Source organism: Protopterus annectens, chromosome 13.part0 (assembly GCF_019279795.1).
Source record: "Protopterus annectens isolate FY-2018-M chromosome 13.part0, PAN1.0, whole genome shotgun sequence".
NCBI lineage: Eukaryota > Metazoa > Chordata > Ceratodontiformes > Protopteridae > Protopterus > Protopterus annectens.
Window position 1 is genome coordinate 850,380,638 of NC_056747.1, and position 14,621 is coordinate 850,395,258.

Here is a 14,621-nt window from a genome sequence, read left to right on the forward strand (position 1 = left end):
TTTCTGTTCTATGTCAGTATGGGACACTGTAATTACACTCTTGCTGCTCAGTCGTTCCTGTCAACCTGTTAGGGCAGGACATTTGGATGATGCCGCACATACATGGTGGGCTATGGGCCAAGATTAGTGACACTTTCTTCATATTGATGTAACACACATACATCATTTGATAGTACAGTAGTCTTTGCATTCACAGACATACCCTGGAGGATGTCTGCCGCTGATATGGCAGGCAGAGAGGAGAAAGGCTAGGAATGTGGTAATGAGGGTAGGACCTTTTAACATTGCATGTATGACTGGGTATGGGGACAGAGCTAACTGATATGATGGACAGAGGAAAGGTGGATATATTGTGTGTGCCAGAGACCAGATGGAAGGGGGGTACAGCTGTGTGTATCAGAGTCAGGTACAAATAGTTCTAGCATGATGTGTATGGGGGTGGACATGGTGTAGGGGTTAACCTGAAGGAATATTATGCCAAGGGTGTTTTTGGAGGTGATAAGAGTGTTGAGTAGAGTGATGTTTATGAGGCTGGGTATTGATGGTGTAATGATGACAGCTGTGCATATGCTCTGCTAGTTGCGTGTTTAATGTGTGAGACAGGAGTACTTTGGAATGGTTGGATGAAGTGGTGATGAGCATACCCAAGTGTGAGAGACTGGTGATTGTAGCAGATTTCAATGTGCAAGTTGGTGAATGGGACAGAAGGGTTGCAGAAGTGATGGTTAGATATGGTGTTAAGCCAAGAAATGCATAAGATGTGATGGTGGTGGAGTTTGCAGAAGAGGTTGGACATGGCTATGGTGAATATGTATATTTACAAGACCAAGGGGCATAAGGCGACATACACAAGTGGAGGGAGATGCACACAGGTGCTTTATCTCCTGTGCAGGTGGGCCTGTTTGAAGGGGAATGGAAACTGTAAAGTGGTGACAGTGGAAAGTGTAGTTAGGCAGCATGGACTGTTGGTCTGTGGGATGATGTTGGTGATCAAGAAGAGGGGGAGAAGTGTGAGGGAGCACCACAAAGCAAATGGTGGCTACTGTAAAAGGATGATTTCAAGGCTGATTCAGGGAAGAGTTATGATAGGCAGTGGGTGGAAGTGAAGAGTTACCAAATATCTGGGTAACTACATCCAAGCTAGTAAGGGAGATGAGTAGAATGGAGCTTGGCGTGCCATCTGGACAGAGGAAGGATGACAAGGTGACCTGGTGGTGGAATGAGGGAGTACCGGGGAGTATACAGAGAAAGAGGTTGGTAAAGGAGAAGTGGGATTGTCAAACAGATGAAAGTAGACAGGAGTATAGGGAGATGGGGTTCATGGCAAAGAGAGTGGTGGCAAAGGCTAAGGATGGAGCATCTGAAGGGATGTATGTAAGGTTGGACACCAAGGATGAAGGATAGGACCTGTACCAATTGGCTAGACAGAGGCATTTAGCTAGGAAGGATGTTCAGCAAATAAGGATGAGAAAGGGTAATGGTGGAAATGTACTCACGAGCAAGAAGAGTGTGTAGAGCAGATGGAAACAGTACTTTGATTGGCTGTTGAATGAGGAGAATGAGAGAGAGAGAGAGAGAGAGAGAGAGAGAGAGAGAGACGGTTGGATGATGTTGGTATTTTGAATCAGGAAGTGCAACAGAGTAATAGGGGGAGTAAGGATAGCTATGAAGAAATTTATGAATGGAAAGGTTGTTGGTCCAGATGATATACCTGTAGAAGTAGTTGGCCTAGCAGTGTCACAGTCAGTATTGTTCAACATACACTCCAGTAGTAGTCATATGTGAGCCATCCTTTCCTGGGGAGACTCAGGAGCCTGAGCTGTATTCTATGTCACTGCAGACAGACACAGATGCTATGGCCATAGGTTCTGATCAGGAATATATCAGTAAAACAGGTCCTGTTGAGACATTGCATGCATACTTGTTTGACATATCTGTTTTATTTTTTACAACTGTAGGTGGTTATATCCTGCTTCCTGTTGTTCATTTTTATTTTTACTGTCTGTTTTTCTGTCTCTCTCTCTCTCTCTCTAGGATGTAGGGTATATATCTGTTTTCAATAGGCAGTAGCTTGCCTTTTGTAAGTAATGCTCATGGACAGCTGATGGCCTATGCACCAGTTGGAGTTCCCCATTTGTTAATTGCATGTAGAACAGCTGTGGTATCATTGCAATAGCCAGCACTCCTATAACTGAGTACTTCATGTAGGCATTGGCCCTTTACCTTGTCTGTGAGGGGGACTTCATGAAGGTGTGTGACAAACAACATCACAGAGGGTAGTTGGAAATACCTCTTTAAACAAACACTGACATAGGGACTGAATGTAAGTATTGGTGTTATACATTTGAAGTACTGCTAGTCTGACAGGGGTTGTGTGGATATGGCTATTCGGCCTGATTTTAAGTCTGACAGTGTTATGTGGTTGACATAACTCTCAACTGTAGGGCTATCCATAGACTGGCCAGAGTTTGGACACTTATATTTGGCTTGTTACACGTTTTTTGTCTTTGGAAATTCAGTAGCATACTCTGAGGATTGCAGTCAGTAAACGGTAACATCCATTTGTGTTTTTGACTTCTTATCCCTCCAAACGGATATGTTACAAGAAACCCTATTACACCTGCAACTTTAAAAGTTTATAACAGCAATATGTCAATGATGCCCCTGTGTTTGAGCCTCAGTCCCCCAAGTATGTTGGGCTTTGTCCAGCTGTCATACAGTAAGAACTAGATAGGTATGGTTTATCATTATTTAGTGACTTTTCTGTCTGACCTTGCATGCTGCCCCAGTTTCTGGTGCTCTATCAACTGTATATGTTTGTAGGGGAGGACTGAGACATGTCCCGTACCACAGTCAGGCACCTTACTACACTGTGAGTTGGGCCAGTATATGTAGGGGTAGTGTGTGAGTGGCAAACATACTGATGGTTTTGTTCACACAGCCCTTATACTCTACTGTTCATTTGGCTTACCAGTATGTGACTGTGACTGTGGTGGACTTGGTTGTGAGTATGCACTTTTACACTGGTGTTTGTTTTTCAGTGCTGTTACATCCCTGTAGTGCCTGATACCTTTACAAATACATGTGTAATTCTCCATAGCAGATTTAGGTAATTGTTGTGTCAGTCTGACTGTACTTTAAACAGTGCTTGGTGACATGACTAGCAGCTCAGTGTAGTTTCCCCACTGTGATGTCATGTCCAGATATCTGTGGGATGTACTTTTGTCTGCTCCTCATACATGTTGTGCATTTCTGACACATCAGTGGGATGATGTGAGGATTTAAGTCAATAACTAGTGGGAAGTAATTGGGTTTTGGACTTGTGCTATATCAGTCAATATATGTTAGAACAGAAAGGAGGGTGTTACTGCAGCAACTGTGTCAGGTTATCTACTCCAGTATTTGAGATATGTTCCTATTTTCATGGCTTCCACCCTTCACTTTGTAAGGCTTGGTCCAGATTAATTGCACCAAAGGGTTCTGAGCATACATCTCAACTGGTCAGATTGTGTCAGAATGTCCAGGTTTATTGCTCATATCTCTTGCCTATTCCACACATTCCTTAATTGTATTTCTCTGGTACATCAGTGTGATGATGTCAGGATTCCTGTCAGTAAGTGTTGACATACACTTCATTTTCTGAACTCACATCCTTCAGAACATGTATGCTGAATCTTACCCTGTTACTCTAGCAACATTCTGCATTTATAAGAGCAATATTTACATTATGTCCCTAGTTTTGGCCCATTGTCTCCCCCCATTTTCACAGCCATTGACCGGAATACTTGCAGAAAGAAGTTGACAGGTATGGTGCTGAGGTATGACTCCACTACATGTTATGAGCATATGTATATATATATATATATATATATATATATATATATATATATATATATATATATATATATATATATATATATATATATACATATATATATATATTTGTATATATATATATATATATATATATATATATATATATATATATATATATATATATATATATATATGTGTGTGTGTGTGTGTGTGTGTGTATGTATATATTTTATATGTTTATCTCTATAAATAGTTACATATACTTTCTCATATTTATCTCACCATACATATCTTATATGTGTCTATTTATATATATAGAAACATGACTGATTCCACAAGGTTTTTCACTACTATTCAATACCTGTACTGATTGATATATTTGAAAAAGCAAAAGAGATACCTACAGCTCAAATGGTGTAGTGGTACATTACTCTGAGTAGTGTGTGTAGAGTCCTGGGTTCAAAACTTGGTAGGGCGGATTTATTTTTATTGCTGGGCAGAACTATGGCTGATGGAGACAGGGTGATTAAGGCAGTTTTAAGCAGTTGTAAGCAGGTTTGTGTGGGTGTGTGTTATGGTAAGCGATGCCAACACATAGTTAACCATACAGATGCTTAAACTGTGTAGGTATCGCTTAGCATCACACAAACTCACTTACTGCCACTTACTGCTGCTTACTGCCGCTTACTCCTGCTTACCCCCACATTAATTTCTTTAAAAGAAAAGAAAAAAGGCGTGATAGGACAGTGGTGAAAAAAGGTGCATACAGAGGGAAAAACAATATGAGAGATAGCTAGGAATGTGCAGGACAGGAGTAGGGAAGGGCCATAGCTTTCCATTTTTTCTACAGCAACAGCTGTGCGCTTCTACAAAATTTGGTGGTAAATTTGGACACTAAAACCCCTGAGAGAGGGATGAGGACAACAGTAATGTGCTGTCAAGCCAATTGGACTGGATTACATGTGTCCAGTGGACATGTGTGTGAAATGGACAGCTATGTATGGGGTGTAATTATTTGGGGGGGAACAGATTGCCCTTTTTATAAGGTGAGAGTGGGATGTTGGGGAAGGATAGTAGGTATAATTGGGGAGGTAATTGGGTAGGAAGGCAGACATGACAGACAAGACAGCAGACAGGGGTGGTCTATGGCACATATTGGGGGTAAACGCCTTGGACAAGGAGGGTGGTTGGGAATCAGATATCCACAAGCCCCCAAACAGATACAGTGGGACTGTGGTCCCCGCCAATGGGCAGTCACCACTGCACCTTCACAGCCCCGAAGGTGGCTGTGCTAGGGGGCTGAGCAGGAGGTGCAGGCTGACCCTCAAGATGTGCCATTCAGCCCTCAAGCTGGCGTAGCTGATCTCCAAACTCCTTTCAGAGCTTGCCATGCACCAAACCCTGGATCTGACTACTGGTGATGGTGTCCTGTCTGCGCCTGCTCCTGGGGGGGGGGGACAGGCCTCATCCCCTGAGGCGGTTCCACCCAAAAGTTGTGCAAGACCAGCAGACAAGGAGGTCCCAGGTTGGGTCCCAGATGTGCTGGGGCCCAGTGCCACAGCCAGATGAGGTGGGACAGGTGGATCCGCTGGGATCGGCCTTCCCAGATGTGCTATGGTATTGAGGTTTTACAGCATATGTTGGATAGTCATGAACAACACATTCCAGGATTAGTTATAGCAACATGCATGGGTGTTCCAATTGACCTCATAAAAATGGATTTGGAACAGCTGCATAGCAAACAGACCACACGCATATATGGAACCACAGTGGACATTATAACAGCATGCAGGTTACATTGGTAGCAACAGGCCACCAATGATAGTATTTGAACAGGGAACATTAATAATCAAATGTTTAAATATTTGTAGAACAATAGGACACACATCCCAACAGTAGGTTTGGTGAAAAACATACCCATTGATATATTGTATAGATTATTGGTGCAGATAGGGTGGGGGAGAGAGAGAGATGTCAATTAACAACTGTATAGGCTTCAATTGCTCACAACTGTACTCATTACTCTCCAGCTATGACCTCACTTTACATCTACCTATGGCTTTGGGCTGGGCAGTGGTATGTTTGTACACAGTGTATTAATAATGCCTTTTTAAGGCTGATATGAATATTCCCTTACCTGGCAGGCCTGTGGAGAAATGTCTGTTAACACTACCTGACTGTTTCTACCCATATTCACATAGTCAAGGTTATATATGTGCACTCATACTGTGTGTGTGTGTGTGTGTGTGTGTGTGTGTGTGTGTGTGTGTGTGTGTGTGTGTGTGTGTGTGTGTGTGTGTGTGTGTGTGTGTGTGTGTGTGTGTGTGTGTGTGTGTGTGTGTGTGTGTGCACTACTGCCATACTTTGCCTTGATTTATATCGGTCACCTTGGGTGTTGGCAGCAGTGACCACTAGCCATGACATTGTGACACTTGAGGGACATTTATTGAAGGAGACTACTTGGTGTATGTACTTATCTTGCTATCATTTGCAGCCTTGGGGTTGGAGAGTGGGCGTTGTACACAGTGTATAAGTACAGCCTTCTTACAGCTAATATATACCTTTTCTTACCTGGCAGACCTGTGGAGGAAATTTCTGTTAACACTACCTTACTGTTTCTACACATATTTACATATTCCTCAGTGAAATTATGCATACAGCTTAATACCGCTCCCAGGATTCGAACTTTCCTTCTTTGTGCAAAAAAGTACAAGTTTGTATTTCATAAGAATGAGCTATTGAGAAACTGCTGTCACTTGTTTGACTGTTTTCTCCCTAATACTGTTTCGGTTGTATAATCTGACTTTGTAATTCTGACATTCATGAATGGCAGATAGTTCTTATACTGTGTATTCATACTTTGACATAGTACAGTCCGGGAAACACAACATTACTATTCAGATATCAGATCTTGGTGCATGGAGCATTTTATATAGTTAACCTCCTGTTTTACAACTCCACAATCCTTGTCAGCTGAGCCTCAATTATTTAATGCTTTCAGAGCCATAGTTGCTGTGCAGAACCTGTACACATTTAGATTCATACCACCACATACCATAGTAAACACAACCAGTCTGGGGTTTTGAGTTTTATTGACAGGTACTAACACTTTTATTGATATATAACCTGTACTTTACAATTACTCTGCTAATGTCTCATTTATTCAGTACAAACAACACACATTTTTAAATACTGACAGGTGACATTCTACTCCTTTCTATTTATTTACCCTGAATACTACAGGCTAGATTTGTACTCACCAGCCTGCTGGCATGGGCATCCACGTTCAAGGCCCTGTCATCTGTAGCTGTACAGGAGATAGAAAAACATTAATGCATATCTATCCATCACATACACTAATTGATACTGATACTTACACACGTCTGGGACATTCCCTGCCCGTGCATCTTGGACCCACTGGACCAAAAGCTCCCTCTTCCTACACTTCAGGTCAGCAAAATGGTACCAGACCTGATCACCAGTCCATGGGATGCCAGTGGCACTGGTGAGATCATGTGCAAGATGGTCCCAGGCCTCCGCTTTGTATTGGGAGCCCTGGTACTGACCCTGCAGCAGTCTCCCCTCATGGTCTTTCACTAGGAGTCCAACCATTACTCTGTACACCTGCATGCCTCAGCACTGTGCCCGAAAGCACGATCCCTCACCAACTCCAGCCATAGTGCCTGCAGTGATGAGCTACAACTGGTTATGGGCTGTATTCCCATCTGCATGGTTTAAATAGGGCTGATTTCCCACCCTTTGCTGTCATTGGACCATTTTTGAATATGCTGAGCTAAGCTAAGTGACAGGCAAGCCCGCTTAGCTAAGGTTGGCAGTGCTTACAGGGTCAGATGTTGAGCACTGTTTACCAATGCACAAATCCGCTTAGATGGGCTACTCAGTGCTTAGCATTTATATTTAAGCAATGCTTACACCAGCTAAGCAGAACTGACCGTTAGCATTAGTCAAAATTCATTTTATAGACTATCAGGTGTATGGAATTCAATCGTCATTGCTGACATATTATAATTTTATATTTACCTTCCATGACACCCCCCTATGTACTTTCATTTATATTTATTGTTGTATGACTATACTGTATGAGGCACGTGTATTTATATGGGGGTTTTGCATCTTTTCTGGACTTACACCTCAATTTTGGACCTGCTACACTACCCTGATTGATAAATATTATTTACTACCTCATTTAATAAGACATCAGAGTTTTAATACTGCTTTTACATGTAAAAGTGAACAGACTTCATTGGGGCTCAAACCATGAATGACTGCATGCAAAGCAAAAGCTCGAACCACTATGCAATTTTGCTTGATAGCTTTACCTGTATATTGCTATTTAGCTCCTTCGGGTATTTAAGCTATGCTAAGCACAGCTGTGCAACATACACACCCGCTTAGCTATGCTTAAACTTTACTTGGGATGATAATAAAAAAAAAGATAACATGGACTTTAAATTTTGCTCACTTTAGGGATGTGCATATACCTCCAACCTCTTTCAGCAAGATATCTGGACAAAGTCATAAGTAGTGGGGATTGGGGAGACAAAAAGACACAAACATGGGGGTAATTTTAAAATTTTCTCTTACAAACCTTACATGTTGATAGAATAACTGGTTTTGCATTGCATGAGTTTTCTTACATGCATGATGTCTTGCACTCAAATGTCTGTAATTATATACTTTTACTTTGGCCTTCAATGGCCAGATATGTGGGCAAAACTCTGGACATTCTGCGAATATATCAACAGTTGTGCAGTATGTCCACAAACAACTGTTGTTTACATTTAACAGTGCTGCAATGGCACTTTCTGAGTGCAGTGGATGTGTAACACGTGCAGGCACTGCTGTGACATGCCCCCTGCACTTGTTCATGGATCATGTCCATGCAGGTTATACAGCCTCACACCTTTATGAATATGCAAGGCGTGCTGCTGTGCTGCACGAGCACAATCCACTCCATGGAAGAATAGACTTATTCTTGCAAGGAGATTTCATGAATCCCAGGGCCCAGCTTTCTGTAGTTACATCATGAAGTGCAAAGTATTACCAGTAAGAATTGCAGATGATCTGTAAATCATCCTTCATATACGGTTCACATTTGCAATGGAAGTCTATCTATACAACTGCATATGGGATTGAAATAAACTATTTAGAAGGACAACACCAGCATGCATAAACAATATCACCCCAGTAACTTATGATAGCCCCTGTTAAAATTAACATTTTCAGTAAATATGAATTTAAACATGTACCTTTTGAAATGAGTAACTTTAACAGATGCATTAATCCCCACAACAGAAATTTTACCAATTGCCAATGTACCTCTCACTCCGAATCACAAAATCACAGTGCACTTTGTGTACACCCAACTTTAAGTACCATTTGCACCATACATCATAGGTGCCAGAACCATAGGGTGAGGGGGAGGGTGCACCCCCCACTTTTACAGCTGCAAGACCTGTAAGGACTCATGCATGCGTTGAATGCTATTTAAACACAAAAGTGTGTGGAAACAACTACCTGATCACATCAAGCCTGCTGGCAGATCATCCACGGTAAGGAGAGTTTTTTTATTATGTGTTACCCCCAAGGCTCTATGCTCTGTTTATCTAAGTCAGTACCTGGTGCTCTGTTAGTTTATTTAAGTCAGTAGCTGGTGCACCGTTATGTTTATTTAAGGCAGTAAGTGCTCAGTTAGTTTATTTAAGGTAGTAACTGGTGCTCCGTTAGTTTATTTAAGTCAGTAGCTGGTGCTCTGTTATTTAAGGTGCTCTATTAGTTTATTTAAGTCAGTAGTAGGGTTACCACCTGTCCCACTTTGCGAGGGACAGTCCCTCTTTGGGCAGTTGTGTCCTGCAAAAAAATTGAAAAATTGGCAAATGTCCTGAGATTTTAAGACAAAAATATTTCCTATATTTTCCTTAATACTTGCATAAAACAGTTATTTTGTATCTGAAACACCTAAATGTTATAAGGAACAGAATAAGCAAATCAAATGCTACAATAATAAGCTTTTATTTTGGCAAAAAAGTGAAGTTCTGTCCTTTGTACTGGCCATGGGTATGTTTTGCCCTGCAAAATCTGACGTTTCTACAAAAAAAATGTCCCACTTTGGGCATTTGAAAAGGTGGCAACCCTAGTCAGTAGCTGGTGCTCCATTATGTTTATTTAAGGCAGTAGGTGCTCCTTTAGTTTATTTAAGTCAGTAGCTGGTGCTCCGTTGGTATATTTAAGTCAGTAGTTGGTGCTCCATTAGTTTATTTAAGGTGCTTTGTTCATTTCTTTAAGTCAGTAGCTGGTGCTCTGTTGGTTTATTTAAGGTGCTCTGTTAGTTTATTTAAGCCAGTAGCTGGTGCTCCATTAGTTTATTTAAGTTAGTAGCTGGTGCTCCGTTAGTTTATTTAAGGAAGTAGCTGGTGCTCCATTAGTTTATTTAAGGCAGTAGCTGGTGCTGTGTGTTATATGTGAAAGCAGTAACTGGTTTTCCGTTAGTTTATATAAGGTGCTCTGTTAGTTTATTTAAGTTAGTAGCTGGTGCTCTGTTAGTTTATTTAAGACAGTAGCTGGTGCTCTATTAGTTTATTTAAGACAGTAGCTGGTGCTCTGTGTTATGTGTGAAGGCAGTAGCTGGTGCTCTGTTAGTTTATTTAAGGCAGTAGCTGGTGCTGTGTGTTATGTGTGAAGGCAGTACCTGGTGCTGTTGTGTGTGAAGGCAGTAGCTGGTGCTGTTGTGTGTGAAGGCAGTAGCTGGTGCTGTTGTGTGTTATGCGTGAAGGCAGTAGCTGGTGCTGTTGTGTGCTATGTATGAGGGCAGTAGCTGGTGCTGTTGTGTGTTATGTGTGAAGGCAGTAGCTGGTGTGCTTTGTGTGAAGGCAGTAGCTGGTGCTGTTGTGTGTTATGTGTAAAGACAGTAGCTGGTGCTGTGTGTGTGTGTGTGTGTGTGTGTGTGTGTGTGTGTGTGTGTCTGTGTCTGTGTGTGTATGTGTGTGTGAAATGCCCCAGTTACATTAAACTGGTGGTTAGAACTGAATTTCTGAAGCTCAAACCCTGTTCCCTAGGTACAGGAGCCTGCATTCTCTGCCCACACCACCACTTGTGATTCTGGGAGTTTAGTCCATAGGTCTCAACTGTCTAGATTTTCACAAAATATTTGGCTCATACTTTTGGTATGTTCCTCTTAAAATTTCTGGTTTTCTGGCAAATCAGTGAGAATGGAATTCATTAAATAATGGTAGCCCTTTAAGTTTCAGTCTTCCTATTTTTTTTGGAAACACATGCTAACACAAAACACTATTTTAGCAACTTTCTAAGATTATACAAGCAATATTTAAAATATGTCCGTTTTGGGCCTTTGCACCCCCCCATAAATGTTGTCTTTTTCCAGATTTCATCTGCTGTGAAATTGAGAGATTTAGTTGTGTCAAGTGGATGGAACAGTGGTAATGCTGTTGCTTCACAACAAGAGGTTCTCTGGTTTGACTTTTGGCTGGGGTGCCTTATGTGTGAAGTCTGTATGTCCTCCCTGTGTTTGTGTGGGTTTCCTCTCATGTTACAAAGGCATGCATCTAGAGCATTTCTCCCTGGGTCTCCGCTGAAAGTTAGGTTTGTTCCAAGTTGGACTTTACTGTTAAATAAATAAAACTTTTGACAAGAAGCTGAGAGCTTCAGGGGAAGAGAAGTTGAGTGCTGCTTATTCCAAGTCTGTTTGCATTGTTAGTAGATGCAAAAGGCTGTGGGTTCTACTCCCACAGTATGCAGATGGATAGCTGATACTGTACTGTGTTGTACTTTAAAGGGGGTGGATGCTGCAGTCCTGTGAATGTCCTCCTTTGAGAGGAATTACCTAGTAACTATGAACTTATCAGTTTGCCATCCATTCCCTATTGCAATATTACTAGCTTATCATTTTTTTAATGTAACATAGGCAAATTATTCTTCAAGGGCAACAGCCACTTTATTTGTAGATGAAACAATGAAATATAAAGTTGTTTCCTAGCAGCAACTTCTTCATTAGTTACAGATCCCTTTAATGTGGAATTATGTAGATGACTTGGTGGATGCTGCAGTCCTGTGAATGTCCTCCTTTGAAAGGAATTACCTAGTAACTATGAACTTATCAGTTTGCCATCCATTCCCTATTGCAATATTACTAGCTTATCATTTTTTTAATGTAACATAGGCAAATTATTCTTCAAGGGCAACAGCCACTTTATTTGTAGATGAAACAATGAAATATAAAGTTGTTTCCTAGCAGCAACTTCTTCATTAGTTACAGATCCCTTTAATGTGGAATTATTTAGATGACTTACTTCTGCGAGATTTTGCGTATTTACTGATATTGGTGGATTGTAATGACAGAAGTTTGAGTGGTCTTTTATGGTTGAAATTTTCTGAAATTGGTAGTTTTGTTATTATTGGTTCATACATTTCATTGCTTACTAGAAGACTGTTCAAAACTACAAATTTAAAACACATTCAAGGAATATAATTTAAAACAATCAGGAAGGTGAAGCAATGAATGCATAAATGTATGCATGGCCCTAAAAATGTGTTTGAAAACAGCCCAGAGGAAAGTGTGAAAGGATCAAAATCATGAGCAAATTTTAAGTTTTACTCTTGTTACCAAAGCAATGGATGAAGGTAAAACAGTTCACACCACATTATCCACATTACCTTGACCTGACCAACCCATTTGACACAATCCCCTACTCAGGTGCAGTACAAAAGATGAATAATCTAGGAGCAAACACTTTCATCACTAGCTGGATTGCCAACTTGCTCACAGGATGCAGGAGATCAAAAATGGGGAAGAGACCAGTCATCAGTGGAGTCCCCCAGGGTTCGGTGCTGAGATGTTTCCTGTTTGGCATATACATCTCAAAAGTAAAAGGAAGTACCAAAGGGCTTTGGTCGGCTAAGTTTGAGATGACTGCAAGCTAGGAGCAGTTATTGAATCCCCAAATGACTTAACCGTCATGTAGGAAGGTTTGTCTCAAATAATAACTGGTGTCAAAATCATGACAATGCCCTCTGAGAAATGACCCAATTGTTTAGCATTTGGGAACTTGTGTGTACAGTGACCTTACTTTTGACCAGCATGTGCCCATAGTCATAAGAAAGCCTTTCTATATTGCACAGCTTATAAACAAATTGATTGTGACTAGATCTAGAGATGATGTTGTCCCCCTTTACAAAGCTCTCATTATGTCAATCATTTTGTATAATGCCCACTTTGGCACGTATCTGTCCAGCCCCATGCAATAATTGGAATACCTTCAGAGATACCTTATCAAAAGGATACAATTCCTAAACAATAGGTCTTCCATGGACCACCTCAAATATTTATTACTATATTCAGCATCCTACAGAGTGCTTAGAGGTGACATGTCTGGCATACAAGGCATCTTCTGACCTAATACAGATGGACTTACTCAACATCAGCAAGCCAAATGTCATCAGAAATACTCAGTCCAGGTATCTAAACTGAATGTTGTGGAGAGATAGATATATATCACAGAGGCTACCACTGTTCCAGAACAGACTATCCATACAAATAAGACAAAGCTCATCCATTCATATTCCAAATGCAACTTGGATCTAAGGATGGGTAATAGAAAATGAACTCCAGGATTGCCCCTCATGCCACTAATGGATAGAGGCAGTTCCTAAATGCTGCATCCTTTACAAGGGTCCCCTCAAATTATCAATGGTATATTCACAGTTATTCTCACTAGGGCTAATATACATTTATCAGCCATGGGATAGGTAAGACCAATCAGAAAATGTTAATTTAAGCACCAAAAGGGAATTGGCTAAGCTTAAAATGTCCTCCAAATGAACCTATGTTGTGGTAGTAAATTATAAAAATTGCCCTTTTTTAGATCACTAAGTGCCCCTCTCACCCCCCCCCCCCAGTCTTCAACAGCTTCCGGCACCTATGCCATACATAATTAATGAGGTTAATTAAAAAATATCAAGAGTTTTTGGAATCCCATGCACACGCATTGCTGTTATACCCTGAAACAGCCAGGTGTACCATGTAAACACCCAAGAGGTATTAATAAATGGTACCATGTGTGGCACGTGCCCATTATCTTCCAGTGATCTTATGACATCAGTGCCACTTTCAAATACTGATTTTGATACATTTACTAATCAAACCATTGCTATCTGTGAACTGAGTCATACCTTAGTGAGCATTTCTGCATTTTTTGTGTTTTTAAGATTTCTTCCACTTGAGGATCATGATAGCTACATTGAAAAGGCTGAGACATGTCCATGCACCCAACTGGACTGACGAGGAGACAACCCAGATGTTGACCATGTTTGCAAGATTGGAGCTGAGGATGACAGCTAGACCCAGGAACTACACTATGATCGATGTGTGGAACAGGATCTCGAGGGAGCATAGATGGAGGACAGGGATCCACCACAGTGGAGTGCAGGTTTGCCACCTCTATGATGACCTGCACTAGAGGGAAGTGGAGTAGCTTTGAAGGAGGATTGCCAAGGCAATGAGGCAGCCCTTATATCCCTACAGTAAGTACCAATATGTTACATATACCTGAGAACTGCTATGGATTCTACAGCTATTTCTCTGTACCATATATAGCAGATAGATGTTTTTATAACCATGCTTTAGCTGCTGTGATAATTAGCTCATGGGGATGATTAAGTAGACTTGGTAAATGATGCCCTCTTAACTATGGGTTTGATTCCCATGTTGTTTATTTAAAAAGGTTGGGAGGGTGACCTAATGGCTAAGGTGTTTGCCTTACAAACACAAG